A 20,861-nucleotide genomic window follows, 5' to 3' on the forward strand; every position below is an offset into this window, starting at 1 on the left:
GTTCAGTACCACACAATTTCATTTTCTCTTACAACTTTATGGGTTTATTTGGCAGCTGAGCAGTTCATGCTTGGCATCTTACGTGTCATTGCTGTCGGATGGTAGTTTGTGCCAGTGTCATTTGAAAGCCCAGTTGGGCTGGACATCCATAATGAAGGGCTGAAACATTCTAAAATCACATCAAGTTAAATCACTTAGTGTTTCTGCTTATTTGGTATATGTGTGTATGTTTGTGCACTTATTTATTTTTGTATCTATAAACTAGTGTGACAGCTTTTCTTTCCAACATTATCAGTTTTCCTGTGAAGTAGAAGCCACCTGAGTTTACTTCCTTAATTATATCATTGATATTTGAACATAATATCGAAGTAGACAACCCACTCAAGCTCACATGCCACTATTGTAAATATTAGTGCATCTTATGAAGTAATTACTTTGCCGAAGTTCCCCTTAGAATTTCATAATTTTTACAATTTGAAGGAAGTTGGCTTAGACCCATTCCCTGTGTCTTTAAAGAGTTGTAATCACCCTAATTATCTGCTCCAATGTAATGTTAAAATGTTTTTAATGCTCTACTTTATCTCTGGAGGAATGTACTTGCTAAGAAGTGGCCATCTGTTTTTTATTTGAACACTCACTATAGGTTAAAAATCCACTTGTGTGTTTAGTGCTATCAGCATCATCCACACAATCTTCCTATTTTAGGGGCAAATATTCTGCAGGTCGCTATAGGAGGTATCAAAGTAAGAGCCACAGTGCTGAGAAAGACCCAGATTTCACCATCTTCTCTCTCCTGTCTACCCAGAGAACATAGAGACTCTTATATTCTTTTTTCACTATTTTTTTTCTGTTCTGAACTTTCAATTGTCTTTGCAATCCTCCTTAATTCTCTTCAGTTCTTTGTTAATGTAGATATTTTTACAAAGGATTATGCAAGTATTGCAGTTTCAGAAAAGGAAAGTATTAAAATTACTGGAGTAAAGAGGTTGAATGTCACAGCAACATCATATTTGTATTAATTTGAAGCAATGGAGAGGACATCCAAGTTGGACTTAAAGTTACACAGAATATCAACCAGAACTATCAATAAGCCTGAGATTTAGGAGAGATGGTTCTTGACTTATACTAATAAGGTCAAGCAACACGAAGCGTGAAAAGGGCAGAAAAATGGGATGTCTCCCTTCAGTTTCACATAGAGCTCCAGCATTGGTGGGAAAGGATTCTTTACTCTTGACCCTGGGTATAAGGCATCTTCCATTTCTCCTTTTACAAGGGAAGGCTTTCTAGGCCTAGGCCAGCTAATCAGTGAGACTGGAAGAAAGGGAGAAAAGAATGTTATCTCTTTCTTATTACATTGCTTAAAAACTAGCCTATTAAGTCAATGGCTAGGCTCCAACCCATTTTGATTAACAGATTTGGTCCTCTGATTTCTTAAATTGTAATTTTATAAAATAAATTTGAATAGTGTGATTATGAAAACACTAAATCATATGAATTAAACCTAGTTGAATATATTTGTATCTACATTTCAAAAGAAATCAACAACAGTATTATTCCATAAGAGACAAAAAAACACATACGCAAAAAAACACAGAACACTGGAGAATTTCCTTTAAGCTGTGACAAACTCAAATGTTTGTTTTCATAAATTGTAAATTATTTAAAATTGCCCAGTGAAACAATAAATAAATGAAGTCCCAAATTAATTCAGTAGTCACTAATTATCTTTTAGGGTCATGGAATTTTTCTAAACATTGGGCATCAAATTAGGGAAATACACAAAAAGACTATTCTCATAGAGCATAGTAGGGACAATAAATAAATGAACATATACATACGACATATGGAAAGTATTATGGGGAAAAATCGGGCACAATAAGAAAACTAGTGTGTGGCAAGGATGCAGTCGTGTGGCAATGGAGGCTGCAGATTGATCTATGCTGCTTGAGGATTGCTTCTGTGACAAACTGTCATTTGAGGATTAACACGGAGGTTGAGAGAGTGAGCCGTGTGGATATTTGGGGGATGAGCCCTGCAGACTGAGGTGACAGGGTGAAGGCCTGGGGTGGGAGTTCAGCTAGAATCCAAATCCAGCAGGGAGACCAGCCTATGCAGAGAGCAGGAAGCATAAGACAGAGCAGAAAACAAGGTCTGGAAGGTAAGGGGGATGCTGGGCCCTGAGAGCACTGGAGGTTACTTCATTGCAGGGGCGTCGGGAAGCCTTCCCAGTGAGCAAGGACCTGACGGCCAGAGGGTCAGTCTGGCTGCTGGAAGTAAAATAACTATCATTACAAATTCTGTATCGTAAGTTTGCTCGCAGATCTATTATATATTTTACAACTTTGTATTTTAACTGAAAAACTTTCAATATTATTATGACCCATAAAGTTTTTAAAAATCTAAATTCTGATGAGAAAAGTAGAAATTGTTTTAACAGCACTTCAAAAAAATAGTTTAATTTCATAAACAATATTCCAGGCAAGATAATAAATGCAGACAGCGTAACAATGACACATGCTTTTGAGTGAACTCTCAGCATTTCTAAGCACTGTTTTCCTCTCCACTCGCATATCCTCTGTGGTTGAAGTCATGATGAAAGTCTGACTTCATTTTGGGGGTGAGAAAAGAGAGCATACTTGTCACTGAGATATATGAACTTGTACAAATCATTTCTGCAATGGAAACAATACCATATTAACTCAATGACTAGTGATTAAATGAAGTTCATAGGTAGAGGGATTTTTTGCCTAAAACCTTTAAAAGATAATCTTGACTGAGTTCGTGAATAACTACCTGGACCCTTCCCTTAATCGGGGTGGTAGTGGATCAATGCCACATGCTGCTTTTGTATCAATTGTATGAAACTGTTAGGTGAGTCAATGTTTTACAGAATACTTTCTGCAAAAAATACGTCACAATAATGAAATATTCAGTTTTACTGTTTTTAAATATAGGCTAAATAATCTAATACTTTACTTTTTAGTTCAGGTTTCTTGAACACACACTTTTCCAAACCGAGGGCTTTCAAGTGCTATTTCTTCACTATTTTCGCGTCCCTTCTTCCAGTTGCTGTCATCTTTCTGGCCTTCCAAGCCTCAGTAGAAGGAGCACCTTGTAGAGGTCCTGGCTGAACAGGTCATCTAAATGGTTCCCTCTGTTCACACCGCTCTTTCACCCGGAGTATGTAACTGCCTTTGTACTCATTTGTTAAGATTTTGTTTGTAATACCTTAAACAGCTTTGCCCGTGTGCTCTAGGCTCCATCCCTGTGTGCTTTGTTCGGCACTAACAATTCCTAGCTTTCAGTGGATACTCAATATATGAATAAAAGAATTAATCATTATCCAAATCCGTTTATGCCCACATGTATGCATAAATTCAAACCGAAGAACCATAATTGGGATATAAATGCATATATCACTTTGATATTCTATAAGGAGCTGGGCAGAGGGTCAATGGGGGGGGGGGGTGTGTGGCATCTGTAATACTTTCAACAGTAAAGATAAATTTGAAAAAATCATAAAAATAAATAAAATCAATGAATATATATATATATATATATATGTGTGTGTGGGTGTGGGTGTATATATATATATATATATGTGCATAACCCTCATTAAAGGAACCAGATGGAAATATGTGATACCTTCATAATCAGAGCCATTTTACAGGAGTGCAAATTACTTCTTCACTTAGTCATGTTATGACAAAATCCATTATAATGATGGATACGCCCAAAGACATTATTAATATTGAAACAAAATTTAAAGAAACTAGTTGTTTCAAGTTTGTCTCACAGAATTTTCTTAGTATAATTGTGGGTAATATGCTAAGAAAAGTGGATTTTATATGAAGATAGATATAGATTTCACTTTAAAAAACCTGTAGATTACAAGTATGATTAATGAGCATGACTATTTTAATGGAAAAACAAATTACTGGGGAAAATGATTAATAGTAAAGTATTTATGATAATTAAACTACAGCCCTGACATTGATAGACTATATATAAGCTTCCTTGCATAAGTAACGGAGAATCCATTTGTGTGTAGCAGAAAGGGTGTAAAGGGCTTGTAGGGCATGGCATGTGTCTGCTTGGGCATACAACTAATTTGGTTGATTTGTTACCTTGCTTAGTGTACTCATAAGTGATGAGGTAAAGAAACATTACATAAGGATGATATATAATACCTGAATACTTTATATAGTGTGTTCAAAGAACCCCAATGATTTCAGTGGAAAACATGTATGAGAAATTTCATTGGAACTGGTACGTTTTTTTAAAAAACAGTACCCATCATTACCTCATGCAGGCAAGTTATATAAAATCTCGCAGTCTACCTTAAGCACACTGTACCTGTTTCCTTTTTATAAAACGGATTAAGAATAGTACTCAGAAATAGTGTCTCTCTTCAGATGACGATAAGGAATATCTGGGAAAAAGCAGCTGTAACACTCAGCGTGATGTTTCACAAATAATCATCACTCAGAGTATTTGCTGTTGTGACCGTAATGCAATTCTGAACCTTAAGCATTTCACAGTCTGGTCCTTTGATCCCTGAATATTTTTTAATGAGGCATTAATTTATGGAGTTTGAAATTGTGATTCAAAGGGATTTGGGCTGAACACTCTCTGGGGATACATAGGAAGGAGAGAATGGGAGAGGGAGAAGTTCATCTCATCTGAAACTGTGGCCACCCAACTTTGATGAGCTCTACATGTTGTGCCTCTAAGATTTTATTTGGAAGTGGAATTCCACAGCTAAAATATATTTTGTAACCTACTGCTGCTCTAAGATATCATCTTTATAGGTCTAGGTAAATCACGAATGGTCCACCTAAAATAAAACAAAACTTATAGCTAGGGTGCTGTGCTTGTTCCAGAGGACTGAACAAAGAGTGTAGGTGAGGAATGGCATACGTCGCGTTGCTCCGGGAAAGCAATTTATAGGCTCCACTCTACTGGGCGTATTTCAGCTGTGTCACTTTTATAGAGAGAAGACAACATTGTTGTATTAGAATGCCATTAACTGTATCAAATGTCATATGTTTAAAGACCTGAGGATGCATATCTTCTTTTTCACTGTAAAAGCATTTTATTTCTTTCTCAGTGTAATCAGAACACTGACAGATAATATAGCAATTTATGAACTGTGGACAAAAGGAAAGCATAAAAGCACAATCATATTAGGATTCCAGCTATGCTTATCTTGTTATCTCAGCCAGAGATTTGAAGATGTTTATGTACAGAGAATGTTAACTGTTTTCAAAAGATCATTTTAAAATATTTCAAATGGGAATTTAATAATGTGTGTGTGTAGAATACAGACACAGTCCTGAAAAAAAGCCTAGTACTTTCCCAAACATTTGTATAAATATAATCTCTAATATCCATCTCTTTTTGTGATTCTCAATTGCTGAATTTTGAAAGAAGATCTACTTTTTCTGACCATCCTCTACAAAGTAACTGTTAAGGTTTGCAAGAGGGGGGAAAAAAGGCATCTGGAAGTGTCAAAGCCTGTGAATAACATGGAAATTTTCATTAAACTTAGAAAATAGTTATTTTGATTACAGGTATCTAATCAGGTGTATTTCCCCTGAATTTATTAACTAATTTTAGATTTTTTTATTGTTGACACTGTTACAGATGTTACCCACTTGCCCCCCTCTGACCGCCTCCCCTCAGGCCCCTCTCCCGGCCTTCACCACGTTGGTGCCTGTGACCAGGACCTATGCGTGTCTGCATCTGTCTCATCCAGGGTCCCCCGGCCACCTCCCCTCTGAGAGCGGTCGGTCTATTCTACGTATCTATGCCTCTGGTCCTATTTTGTCAGTTTGTTTTGCTCATTAAATTCCATATACAAGTGAGATCCTATGGCACTTGTCTTTCTCTGACTGCTTTATTTTGCTTAGCACAACAATCTCCAGGCCCATCCACGCTGTTGCAAAGGGTAAGCGTTCCTTTTGTTTCCGGCTGGTAGGATTCCACTGTGTAAACGTACAGCGGTTTTTCATTTCACTCATCATACTGATGGGCACTCGGGCTGTTTCCAGGGTTGGCTATTGTAAGAAGTTGGCTGCTATGAGCATAGGGGTGCATATATTCATTCTGATTGGTGTTTTGGGGTTAAGATTTATTCTCAGAAGTGGGATTGCTGGATCAGAAGGCAGTTCCATTTTTTATTTTTATTTACTTTTTTAGGAAACTCCATACTTTTTTGCACAGCGGATGCACTCGCCTGCATTCCCACCAACAGTGCACTAGGGCTCCCTTTTCTCTACACCCTCAGCAAGCCAGCATTTGTGGTTTGTGGATTGGTTGATGGCAGCCATTCTGGGAGGTGTGAAGTGATACCTCATTGTGGTTTTAATTTGCATCTCTCCGATGATTAGTGACGTCGAGCATTTTTTTGTATGTCTCTTGGCCACCTGTATGTCCTCTTTGGACATCCCTGTAACTCTGACTTTCTGCATCCGCCTTCCACATTTAAGGACCATGGTGATTACAGTGGGTCCACCTGAATAATACAGTATATTCTTCCTAATTTAACATTAGCTGATTAGCAACCTTAATTGCATCTGAAAATATACAAAAAAATTGAAGAATATAGTCTTAAAGAAACAGTTATGCATTGCTGGCATTAACCTAAATTGATAGAAGCACTTTGGAAGACAATTTGCCTTCTATGTTTTTTTGAGATTTGTCTACCCTCTGATTTATTAATTCCATTTTGAGGTATCTAGTAAGCAACATTTTACACATGTGTACCAGGACACATGTATAAAAATGTACAAAGCATCTTTAAAAATTTTACTATTTCTTTACAGAAAAACACCAAGATACACTAACAATTGAGTGTATAAATATACTGTACAGTTGGGATCCTACAGTTGCCTTTATTAGCACAGATGAATATTAGACTAACTGTAGTAAGCTACAGAATATTACATGTAGTAAAATGTAAGTATATAAAGAAAATATCTAAGAATATTACATGTTTTATAAAAGCAGCCAAAAAGAAAGAAACAAACAATATCAGAGTTTTACATAACTTTTTCTAATAAAACTTTCTAATATGGATTTTCTGTCATATAAAAAAATTAGTTCTTCATTGTTCCACCTAAAGATTGTAATAAAAAATTTACGTTGAATATTTTATGAAGTATTTGAAAAACCTATAACCGAACTAAAGTTTTGTAATGTTCTTAGTATATTATTAAAATCCAATTTAACAGAGTAAAATACTGGCTCAGTTAAAACTGAATCTGGTCAGTTACAACTCAAGGTATTTAGATTCGGTAGATTTAATGTAAATTGTGCCATTAACATATTTGGGACCAAAAAACAATATAAATCATGAATGTAAATATAGTATTTAAAATTACAACTACAACTATAAAAAGCTTGTAAAAGGAAGAGTTACTATTTAAAAATACATGAACAAAGATTAAGATTCAGAAAGCATTTTAGGTAGCAAGCAGAAAATGGCTATATAGGTGAAAATCATGAATAGATATTAAATATTCTTATTTGAGAGTTTTTACCTTTAAGTAGGAGAGGAAAAAAATACATATATATATTATTGCCAGAAAATAAAAAGGTGTATGTTCACATTGGTAATTTATTAAACCATTTACTGAATTTAACACATTTTGAACACTATGGAAGGGAATAGGTTCCAATAACATATATAAATACACGGTTAAACACTGATAACACACCATTTTGAAAAGTGTTGTTGAAACAAGTATCTTATATAATATGGTATATTATAGAGTGTAGAAAATATTTGAGGTATTTTGGTTACCTGTAAAGAATGTGTACCCAAGTCAATGAATTTCAAGTTATTTTTAGCCATGGGCTTCTTCCTTGACGTTAATTCTTATGTAAGAATGAAATATATAGAGAGAGCTTATCTGAGTGAAGTGTAGATGGAGATGGGAGAGGCATTTCCAGCCCACTGCCCATCCTCTATTCCCAATGCATCATCAAATTCCCTGAGTTAGAGATTCATGTTTCAGGGGTGGTTTTTTCCAGAAAAACTTTAACATCACTAGACTATAGGGTTTGTATAGTTCTTTCCTAATCTAAATGTCTATGAATTAGAAAAAGATGAGCCCTTTTAGTTTAGAAAATTTTTCTTCTTAATGTCCCTAATCTCCCCATTCATTAAATGAAAATGGTTTTTAAATATAATTAAATCATTTTATATATTGAGCAAATTATAATCTTCAAAATATAGGCAAAAAAGGGGCTCAAAATATAAAGTAAGCTTCCCCAAATCCTTTATCCAATGAGTTTGTAGTCAGAGTTAAAAATAAACTGTATTTCTAAAACCTGGTCTCTTTTTATCATCCTCCCCTAGGCAATAAATCAAGGAAAAAAACAAAGGTTTTCTTGACCCTAAATCATTGAGGAGTGAATTTGCAATACTAATATTTTACATTTTTTGGCTTATAACATTGTTCCCTTGATAAAAATCAAATATCCCCTGCCCCCTCCTGAACATTAACACACTGTTACCATTATTAATCATTCCTTAGGGTAAGTTAATTAATAAAAGTATTTTTAAAGCTTAACTTTGGATGGCCTTTATAGGGAAGTGAAAATATCTTGATTCAGGAGATAGGATAACCAAGCACAGAATATTACCAGAGACAGTTTCCAATTGTTCTTAAAAGCTTAGGCCTTAGGTCATACAGATATGTGTTCATTTTCCTGATACAACCATTTACTGTGTGACATTAGAAAAGCCACCTAAACTTTCCAGACCACAATATCTTCATCTATAAAAGGGGGTAAGTAATTGCAGCTATTTCACAGGCTGTTTTAAGCAATAAAGATAGAAAAATTATATAGAGTTAAATTCATATCTATTAACTAATAAACAGTAACTATTGATACTATGGGCTCACCATGCAAGGAAGGAAAGAATGTGAAATTAGGGAAGAAAATGGAAATACAAACCTAATTAACTCCAAATCAGGAGGCACAAGACGGAGCTCCATTAACAGCTCTCTGTAAACTAGTGTGCGGATAATTTTAACTTCTCTGCATCTCATTTGTAGAACGAAGGAGAAATATAATGGGTGGATAATGATTTCTAAGTGTCCTTTCATTTCAAATGTTCAGTGATTTTCATAATTGTGCCCCGTACTTGCTCTAACTACTGCAACCCGAAAACAACTTTTGTACATAGTGAATTTCGAGGCCTAAGAAGCCGCTTTCTCTGGAAGGTTTCACAATCTTAAAAGAGTAGATGTGCTGGGTGGTGGCACAGAGAGCAGGAAGGTCTTAGAGAATCGACACTGCTAACTGCCACACTGGTAAGTGTGAAGAAAATCAAGATGACTATGGCCACATTTTCTTCTTAATTCTTATGTTAGCAGGCTTCAAAACCCTCGTAAGTGGGAAAACTTGTTTTAGAAACACTTTGTAGTCCTTGGATCAGATGAGGCAATAATTTCTCACTCAGTCTAATTGGAGGAAGTCGTTGTAATAAGGCGAAAGGAGGAGGGGAAGAGTTTCTTTCTGGGGGTTCCCGCTGCCTTAGAATTGCAGCCCGGCCTCATGAGCAGCAGTGGAGCGGGGCTCTTGCTCTGAGCCGTGCGGTCCTGTTGGGCTGACTGGGGGGCTGAGGGGCCTCCCAGCGCCCTCTTCACGCAGCCCCGTCTAGTTCTGCTGCTGCCATGGGGGGGGGACCCCTTTCCTGAACCGAGGACTGGGGCCTCCCTGCGAGCACATGAGCCGCCTTGGGATTTTAGATGAGCATGAGAAGTGCAAACTCTCCCGATGTTGACCCAAAGCCGTGTCATTTTCAGAAGCTTCAGCTCTGCCTTCAGCTCTGACACTAACCACTTTTCAACAGTTCTAAGTGGGATGAGCCAACTCTTGCTCTCCCAGTAATGGCTGGTTAGAGAATGAAATGATCACAATCAGAAACAGCATAACAATTTCTGGCTGGTACAGACGCACCACTTTTTCCCCCCCTCTACTTTCTCTTCTAGTAACTTTTATATTATAATGAGAGATAATTACATATCCTCAAATAAGTCCCTGGGAAACTAAAAATAGTATTTTATTTCCTTGTCAGCTCCAGGAACTAATGCCCAATAAGGCACTTTATAGCACACATTAAACAAGTTAACACATATTTGTAAGAATCAATCTGTCTGCCATCAACCATCTATCTTTCTTCACATATATATATATATATATATATATATATATATACGCAAAAGAGTAAAGTTTTAAAGTAAAACAAAAACACAGAAGTCAATTTCTGTAAAGTTACTTCCTACTGTACAGGGTTTCTCAGCAGTTTTAAAGAGTTATTTGTGCTACTCCATGAGACGTATTTTTTTATCCTTAGTGCAGAAATATGAATGATAGCCATGGAAAAGTGTTGGGCATACACTGAATATTTAAAGAAGATCAGACCCGGTTGTCACCAAGTGTCGATATTTCAATTATATCTGCCATTATTATCTTGACCAGCTCCCAGGAAAAAGCAGCTCTATTGCTGCGTATCTAAACACCACTGAAATTTGTAAAGTGAACATGGATATTGATTTTTAAATGAAACATCAATGTCATGTATTGGTTCCTCAGAAATGTCTAGCACTGGGAAAATAGTTCAACAGCAAAGAGGAAAAAACTGAATTTACCAGCTATCCTTGCTCTGCCCCCATGATTTTTGTTAATGTGTTGGCAGTATTTTTCCAACTTAGTACTTGTTTTTCAAATTTCTTTATGGTATCGTACAGAAATTCATAATTTAAGCTTCACTATTTTTCTGTTCATGAACATAAGAACTTTGTTTTTTTCTGAGGTTCATTTCTGCCATTTTGTGCATTTTATACCTTTCATTATTGTACCAGATAGTTAATATTTTGTCTTGCTTTTTTTAAAAAAATCCAAGTTTATAAAGTCTTGTATCCTCTAGCTCAGTTATAGTTTTTTTTATAATGAAAGTTTTAAATTAAACTATAATACGATTTCTTTCTTTCTGTGTAGTTTCTGGACTCTGTAACATTATTTTCTTGTTTCATTACTGACTCTTAATTCACATTTATAGTTTTTTATATCCAATATGTCAAGTACTTGTTTTCCCCCCGCAAAAAATATCTTGGTATTTTACACAGTAATTCTTACAAATGACCTCTAGGATTCATTTGTCTAGTTTGTAACAAAACAAAGCAAACATTTTCTTCTTTATATGAAATCTAAACACTTAAGTTTACATTGACAAACTCTAAATCGTTTTAGAGTTTAAGTGCATATGATCTCATTGCAAAAGTTTAATAGGAAAATATGAAATTTGTATCTATTGTGTGTCTCCACTACACAAGTTATCACCTTTTTAAAATTTGAGCTAAAAGGTCCATTTGTTTTAAAGCTGCAGAAGTTCAAAATTATAAATATCCTTCCATTGTTGAACATTTAGAGGACAACGTTAGAGGCCTATAGGAAAGCAGGGTGAGGCCAGGCCAAGTGACCACTGAGTATCCCTCCCTGTCCCCACCTCCCTGCCTAGGACAACTGTGAGCTCTCCCAAAAGGAATGATGGGACCAAAGCCAGCACTAGGCAGGAGCAAGAGAAAAAGGACTTTGGAGGTTGTAGTGACCTCCTGGCCTTCAAGGGCACTGTGGCCCACCAGGATGATATCCCTTGGGTTGAGGAAGGGAATCCAAAGGGGTCCAGCTCGGGCTGAGGACATGCTGGGCACCTGGTGCTGTGAGCCTTTTGAACTGGAGGTTCTGGGGCTGCCCGCAAACCTGTTAAAAGCAAACTGCCCAGATCCCAGTGGCCACAAGAAGAGGTGCTGATTCTTGTTCTCAAAGGGCGGCCAGTTCTGGCCCATGGACAATATGGGTATTCATGGTCTCTTCTAGAAGCTTTTTCTATGAAACCAGATTCATATCTTGAATAGAAATAATCTAGAAGGTGGAGAATATTTGTTGAGAAGCAGCCTCTGAAAGTATCTTCAAGCTGTGGCTATAGCTGAACAATGGTTCCATCACCCAGTTGGACATTTAATTAAATTTTCCTTATGTACTTTTAAAAAGACCTTTATTGAGGTATTTACATGACCCAAAATTCACCCACTTAAAGCATACAGTTCAGTGGCTTTTAGGATATTCACAACTATTACAATTTTAGAACATTTTCATCCCAAAAGAAACCTATAAACACATACTCTCTATCCCCTACCCACTCCATGCCTGGCTCCAGACAAAAACAAATCTATTTTTTTGTTTCTATAAATTTGGCTACTCTTGATTCCATATGAATGTTTAGGTGCTTTTATAGTTTAGTTACATTAATATATGCATGGTACCCAGTGACCATAAATTCAGGTTCTATAAACTTGTATCCTTGAATGGCGGCATTTAAACATATATCTGAGCCATTATAAAATATCGATACTTTTCATTTACGAAAATGGAGATTTTGTGACCTGCTCTTAAATATAATAAGCTACTAAGTAAAGTTATATACACAACATCAGGTATTTATGAATTTTCCCAGGGCTTTATTTATAGAGATTGTTTTAAGACTATGCCTGCTTTCATCAGCTCCTAAATATTCCTGGAGTATGCCTTTTTATTAGCCTGGGTGTGCTAGTGTATGCAAAGTAGTTTTAAGGTTAGGCAAAGGAAAGTGTAATTACAAATATAAATCTCTCCCAAACACTCAAGACACCCTGCACACACACATGCTTCAGTTTTCCAAAAAGTCACAGCATCAATTAAAACCATTACCCTTAAGCCTATTCACCGTGATCCAGCAATGAGGCCAGAGCCCATACTTCCTTCACAACGTTAAGTGAATTTTGCTTCCGAAGCAGTCAGGACAGATGCTTCCACATGAGGAAAATATAAATTATGTTACACGAGCTTCGATTTGTGAACCTGGAGCAGCTCCTTTCTGTGACCGTATTTTCACTTGTGTCCCTTCTAAGGGCCCTGGGATCCGCACGGCGCCCATTCTCTCCATGCTCATCACTGAGGTCCACACTGGCCTTGGGGCTCATTTTGACTGTTCAACTGCCCTGTGCGTTGCTAAATACTCAGCGTCCCTGGCTTCAGATCACTGAACGCTCTTGCCCCTTTCGCTCATGTCAGCAGCCCAAAGCATGACTTGACCCACTTCCAGACTCTGCCGCGGGAACCTTCGCTCTCCCGGCCTCAGTTGAAGATCAGAGCCAGGGGACGACCTCAGCAGCAGTCTTTCAGTTACTGCTTCCCTTCACGTTCCTGCGTCCCACGCACGAAACGAATAATTCCTTAGAAAGCCTCGGCTTCTGTTCTTAGTACCCAAGTTTTACCTCCCACTGTAGCTGGGCATCTTCTGTCACTTTCGGGGTGCTCTTGGCCCTTGTCTCTTCAGATACTCAGCGCAGTTTTCTTTCTCTCCTGGTTCTAAGCTGCTAACCACTCACAGGTTACAGAGTTTGATGTTGTGGACAACACCTGGATGCTCTTTGATTTTTTTCACTTATTTTTCAGTCTGGCCAATTTGTACTGATTCCAAGTCCACGGATCCTTTTCCTGGCTCTGCCAAGTCTCCTATTGAACCAGTAAAAGGCTTTCATTTCTCTTGAAATGAAAGAGAATGGTTTTCATTTGTCATATTTTCATCCGATTCTTTTTAGAGCTTCCCTCGTCCTGCTGTCCAAGCATGTTGTCCACTTTCTGGTGGTTTGTTTTGAGTATGAGTTGATATTTTTTTTGGTGTCTCTCGATTTTTTAGTGAACGCGGGCATGTTTCGGATAGGAATGGCAAGGTAAATAGCATGCAGAAGGCATGCCTCGCCCTGCTAAACCATCCAGTGTGCAGGGCAGGGTCCCCTGGCTCAGGAGCTGAGATGGGGTTTGGGCTCATCACTATGGTTACCTTCTTTAAATTGCTCTCCAATTACCTTTTCCTAAGGATGGAGCGGGCTCGCTGAAGAATTTTACTCAATATTCCTGCTCCGCCTTTAGCTTTAAGCCTAACCTGTGTGCCTCTCCCCAGAGCGCCTCTGCAGGTCACTGTCCCTTCTCCAGTTGGAAACTGCCCTTTGCAGGTTCCCCTCGCTTGCTCGCCTGGCCCTTGTCCCATTTCTTCCTGGCTCTGCTTCAGGAATTGGGCTTTCTCACTGACACTTCCCCCTCCCCACTGGCAGGAGGTCTCTAATAATATTGAAATAGGATCCTAAACCTGCCACCACTTTTGATCTCCTCCCTCAGGGTTTTTCTTTCCCCTTCCTTTAACTTACCTTGGTGCCAGCACAAGGGTTCTGATACCCTCCCTCTGGCAGCCCAGCGCTTTCACCGCTTCGCAGAGAGGGGCCTGAGTGTGGCTTGGGGCTCTCTCCTTTGGGTGCTGCTTCCCTCCTCCAAGCCTAACTCACCAACAAAGGTTTTTTCCTGATTTCCAGTTTTGTCCCAAATATTCTTGTGAGTTCCTGCTGGAGGCCCGTAGAGAAAATGCTGTGCTTATGTTTGAACCTGCTACGTATCAGTGGCTCTTGGGGTTATGTGCTTTCACTCAGCCTTTACTAATTTATTAAACATTTCATCTAAATTTGACTTACTGTGTCTTTTCCTCCTATGGTCTGACTCCAGTGAGCCCATGCGCACGTCCTGTCTTTGGTGGCACTTGTCTTTCCTTAGACATCAGTCTAGCTGTTTGCCCTGCAACTTCAGCTCTCTGGTGGGTTCAATAAAAGGTATGATCTTGCAGATTTTCCACCTTTCTTTGTTATTAAAGTGAATTTGGCACTTTTTCCAGGTTTCCGCATCCTACGTTAAGAAAGGTATTCTCTTCCTTCTTTTCATAGCCCTTTTTTCTTTATATTCGTTTCAAATTCTAGATTCTTAATTATCAAAGTCTAGAAGACTTTCCTCTTTAATTCTCTTTCTTTGATTTCCAAGAACAAATCCTTAGTAGTTTGACAATTCTTGAAAACAAAGAGAGAGGGAGGGACAAAAAGATGAGAAACTTGGGACCTAACGACTACACCCCTTTCCAGGTCATTCTAGAGATATTTTCTGTTGTCATATTAAAATGTGTGCATACATTTTAGGCTAACGGTTTTGGTTCATTTTTCTTTTCCAAGTTTAGGCTCATATTTTCTATGTTGGCTTTTAAAACTACTTGATATATAAATTCTTTTATTTAAGTTTTAAAAGTTTTTATTGATGACGTACATTTTTGGATAATTATAGAATAGTAAGTATACTAGATAATGTGCTGTTTGCAGGGATGTTGAAGACAATATCTAAGAGTATTCAAGGAGTTGATAATCTAGTGTGCTCTGGGCTTTTTCTTATCTCCTATATCATATTTATCTAGCTTGGAGGCAGTGTGTACTGTAGTTAAACTTTTAAAACTCCAAGCTCAGGCTATTTCAAAAACCAGCTTTACAACCTAATACCTGTGTAACCCTGGACAAATTATATTTCTAAACTCAATTCTCAAATATAAAATTGGAATAACAGTTGTACTTTGTATATAAGACTAATGTCAGTATTATATAAGATACTGAGTAATAAACTCTTAGTCGATGATGAAAACACAGCAATGCTAAATAAATATTAAATTTTAAAATATCATCATTTAATACTACCATCACTTAAAATTCTGAAAGAATTGAGCTCTAGATCACTTTTTCCCACTCATGATATTTTCAGGTTAAGGGAGTGCAATATAACCCATAATGATTAGCATAATATGAAGCATCCAATAGACTTATAAAATTTTTACTACAGCTGCAGTGAATAGAGATTTTAAGAATATAGCTCTTAGGCAGTGTTACTGAGGGAGCATGGACTAATAAAGACAGAGAAGATACAGAAAGATGTCATAGTAAAATTCTTGAGAAGCTGGGATAAGGTTGGTGTCGTCACTCCCAAAGAAGTGGGGGACAGAGGGACTAATAAAAGGAAATATTTTTATTTAACAAATAACAAGCTTGCCCAGAGCCCATCCTAGAAGCAAAGGCAACACCGTATGCTTTGTTTTGCTTAAAATTCGGTGCTCGTATTAGCCTATCTAGTGTATTTGGGTCTTTAGGTATGGGCTTCGCTGTTTGTAATCATAAATTTATCTTCCAAATCTCTTTCGAGCTGTTTTTCATATTTACGAAGAGCTGAGTCCAATGCTTATATATGAGCAAGATGTTTTGTTTATTGAGTAATCATTAATTCCTTTTAGAATATAGCATGTGTTCATAAATATTTTTAAGTAGGCTATTTTATGTCACTTTCAAATAATGCAAATTTTATTTTAGATTTGACTTAATCATTATACAGTAATCTTCAGTGCATCTTATGATTTTTTCTCTCTACTCTGAAATAATAATCCTATTTTTCTAGTCAACTTTTGTATTTAAATTGCTTTTAGAGTGGAACAACATGTCTATCTTCATGAATTACTTTGTTTACATGAAATTTTTACACATTGATTATATCACATACATGGTTTTTCTTTATTATTTTCACTTAAATCACTTTGGTATGCCGACTATTGTATTAAACGTACAACCCTTTCACTGTCCTTTGTGAAACATTATTTATTTGCCTTCATTCATTATCATCTACTTACAATCTTTTTTCACCTTTATGTTTGGTTTGCTGGCTCCCTATTTAGCTAGCAAATAATATTACTTGAAGAAAGCATTTTATTTGTAATATTAAAGTCCTATAAAAGTCAGTTTTACAGAGTATCTTCAGGAGACTATACTGGATGTCTCTTGTCCTTGTAACCGAGAATCAGTGTGCTGCTTTATGCACTGGCTGCCTTACCTTATTGAGATACTAAATTGAATGTGCGCAACCACGGTGGCTTTGGTATTGGTGGTTAGGAATTATAGAGGAAAATTTTTGACCCCCTGGTTAATACAGTTAACTTCAAAAGGTGTAGATTTGTGGTGTTTCTGTGAGAAATTTGATAAAATTTAAGAGATGATTCTATTTCTGTTTATCAATTTCTCATATAGATTCTGAAATTACTCACCAGAGAAAACTGTATTTTTACTTTAACTTCATTAAGAAATTGGTGAACATTTTAATATTTGCCTAGTGTGTAATACAAAAGTCAAAAGCAGTCTATGCATATTAACTTCAGAGATATAGCAAGAGAATATTTAAAAATTCCTCTGTTTTCTGAGCTTTTAATTATAAAAAACTTACAAATCTTAAGCCCCTAGAGTAGAATGAATTCCAGAAAGATTTCATTTCTTCATAAACAGGCACATTATCAATATATAGACAGTGCCTCGTATGCTAAGATGTCACATGTAAGTGATACTATCATCCTGACTCATTCTAAAATTAATTTATATGAAAAATTATACTCTTTATTCAGCACAAAGTAAGTTTATTTTGCTTCTTGAATGGACAATAGGTGTTTTTCATCCTTGGTTTCCTTTTACTATACTTGAAATTTGTTTCTTAAAAATATATATATTTTTTTATAACTGACCTTCAAATCACCCAGGGTTAACCTGAGAGAAAAGTTAAGATTTTTATATAATTAATGAAGCCTTTTCCATTCTCCGTCAGTCACTTATTAATACACATTTCTGCTTTGAAAGTATGATCTTGAATCCAGAAACTGTGTTTTGTTTGCATCATATCCTCGGAGCATGGCACAGTGCTTGGCTATGGCATTTATTCAGTCAATATTTAATTAATGAACAAATGTTAACACACACTTTGTAGAGAGGAGACAATTTTAAATCTTTCTAGATTGCAATTCTTTTAGACCCTGATTTTTCTCTAGGTTATTATTATTATTTGACCACTTACCTCCTCTCAATTCTGCCTTTGGCTTTTTCTCACTATTTGCCTAGCTAAGATCAGGAGTCATTTGAGGATCTCTACGTTAATACTCAGGGAATTCACTCTCCTAATCTATTATTTTGTGCTTTCTACTAATATTAAAATATAACCTGCTTAGTTTAGCCACATAAAATTTCTTCAGCTTTAGTAAGTAGTTAAAATTTGGTGACCAATTTGTTTTTAATTTTAGAAAAATCCTCTCCCAAATTTTTTACTTTTAAGAACAATTAACATACTATAACCCTAAAAAAATTAGAATCCATTTCAGTGTTGTTTTAGAGGTGACGAAGTCTGGACAATCAATTTGCCTTGTTTCCTTATGTGACTCCTCTTTTTTTCCAGGGCGAATTTACCTTTCAATTAATAACAAATGTGATTTTTACCCTGATGTTTCAGCCTTTCTATTTCTGTGGCTATATTAATTTATGTAGTGTCTCACATGGGAAGACATATCCAGTGACACCCCTGAAACTGGGTTTCCAGGCTGTAAAGTATCTAGAGCTTATTTCTTTTATTGATACAATCAAACAATTTCCTGGAGGTTACGAATCCCTATCACATGCTTACGTTTTACCTGGGAGTTCAAGAGACTTGCTCAGGTAGAAAAGGAAAGTGCGCGTCATATTCAAAGGCCATGAGGAGCAGGATTTGATTTTATGAGAATTCTATGACATTTTCTCTAAAATAACTATCCTGTTGTTCTATCTGTATTCTTTTTGTGGTATATAACCATAGTTTTATACTTTTTATGGCTTTTCACCTGTGTTCTAAAAGCCACTTTGGTAAATGTAGAAACAAATAAGATTCTGAAAGGGGTTTTGTGAGTAATGTATTTCAATAAAGTAACTTTCATACTTTTATCCTTGGATACTAATGAGAAATTCACTCTTTCTAAAAAAAACTTTAGGAAATTTGTAGATAAACAATTTTAAAGAGAAACAATCACTTGTAAGACTCTAGAAATCTATGATGCTGGGATTCCAAAGCCCATAGTTGTGCTGACAGACCAGTTTTGTTTGGTGCTACACAGCATCTCTCTCACGTAGATACCAAATTTTGTGGCTTAATGACAGCTGTCCACATCCCATCACTGCACCTCCTTTATTCATGTATGTTCACTGCTCTGGCTCTCTGACACTTAAGTGTAGACCTGTGTTCTAAGTTAAAGCATTATTTAAATTAGTGTATCGGAGCAAGAATACTCCCTGTGGACAATGTTTTAAATGTAAACAACCAGAAATTAACCAAAAGTCATGATAAGGGTCACAACTTAGAGAAAGACTGTAGAGAGAGAGAGAGAAATATCACTTAGTTGCCTCCCTTTTGTGCCCCAACCAGGGATCAAGCCTGCAACTTAGGTATGTACCCTGACCAGAGAATTGAACCTGCAACATTTTGGTTTATGGGGATGACATTCCAACCAACTGAGCCACACTGGCCAGGGCAAGACTGTAGGATTTTTGCATTATTTATTTGACAGTGTTGTCCCTGTAATTTAACACACCAAAGAAACCTAATTAATTAATGCCCCCCCTTTTATAAAAGAACAAGTCTTTGAGGTTTTTCAGGAATTCTCCTGAAAAACTTCAAAGTTCTTAAAAACCTCATATGTCAAGAAAAGGACAATTTATGAATCTTGGGAAGTTTGTCAAGTATATCAAAAGTTTTAAAATATCTGGCCAAGTAAATTATGGGTCATTGTGGAACTGTACGTCAGTTACTCATTTAACCAAGATGACAATAAAATATTTTAAAGACAAATACAAAAGTTTACATAGTTGTAAGCAAAATTTTAGCTTTTCCAATGTTAAGAAGACTCAGTGCCCTGAAACAGTTAGAAGACCTAATGACAGCACAGGAAACAGTTTTAATAAAACATAGTAGCTTTGCTTTTGCTTCATAATCTTTTATTAAAAATACAGGAAAAGTTAGGCTGTTTTCTTAAGCAAAGAAATAACCAGTTTTAGCTTTGTACAAGTACATTTTTTACATTAAAAGTTATTTTTAAAACTTTATAACAGCAGTTTAACTTTAGTCAGCTTCATATATAAGGTAAAATTCTGAATGACCAGGACAAAATTATTTCCATTTCCTTAAGAAGCATCTCTGTTAGAGTAGGCACAGTTGGACATTAACAAGAGGAAGGAGCTAAGGCACAGTCACCCCAGGAGTAACCAGCATCATTCTGCCGGAGGGAGCAAAACATCCTGCTTAGTGGCCGAGGCAGGAAAGACAGCTTTCCAGCTGCCAGGGGAAGGGCGTGGGGACAGGGACAGTTCTGCCAGATTAGGAGCTGGGGAGGGAGAAAATGGCCGGGGGGGGGGGGGGTTCCTTTTAGTAAGAATCCAAGTGATGAAGCAGAATTATGAGGCATGTGCGGTAGGAGCCAAAATAGGGACCATAAAAAGGGGAGGGGACTGGCCTGGGAAATTTGGGGAAAAGAGAGTGGATAGGGGGAGGGCACCAACCCAAGCCCAGGAAACCCCAGGAAAGGGACTGGATGGTTTGGAGAAAGCCTGCTCTTTCACAGACCCAAGGACTGTGCGGGAGCCTGCCAAGGCCCTGGGGCAGCGCTGCGCACGGCCTCTTGGACAGTGCGCCTCAGCTTTGCGCTCCAGTGAATCCTGCCCCCATCACTGTGAACCCCACACCTGAGTGTCCCCGAAATCCCTGTCCCGCAGCACCGCCGAAGAACCTGTTTCCTCGGGTAACATCTATGCCTGATACCATCTCTTACTGAAAATATATATCAATTTCTTCTATATTAACTAGAATTATTGATCCCTAGAGACCTTAATTTCAAAGACAATCAAAAGTAAGCAAGTAGCTTTCTTTAGAATGGCAAACTTATAAATACTTATGAACACATTATTGACTGGCAGATAAGCTTCCCTAACAAAGTACAATACATTCATTAGCAGATCCAAATTAATCTTTAGGTTTTTTATTTCTGTATTAAGAACCAAAAACAAATACGCTTAGATTTATTTAGCAATTACTGTTTCAGTATTTTAGGTTATTTGGAAATA

General features: G+C 36.9%; 1 long non-coding RNA gene across 1 annotated transcript in view; it reads left to right on the forward strand.

Moving 5' to 3' along the window:
• The window catches only part of LOC308547107, a 59,325-nt gene that overhangs the window by 25,757 nt on the left and 12,707 nt on the right, over positions 1-20,861 (forward strand). The window lies entirely within an intron of this gene.

Source organism: Miniopterus schreibersii, assembly GCF_964146895.1.
Source record: "Miniopterus schreibersii genome assembly, chromosome: 17".
In the NCBI taxonomy this organism is placed as follows: Eukaryota; Metazoa; Chordata; class Mammalia; order Chiroptera; family Miniopteridae; genus Miniopterus; species Miniopterus schreibersii.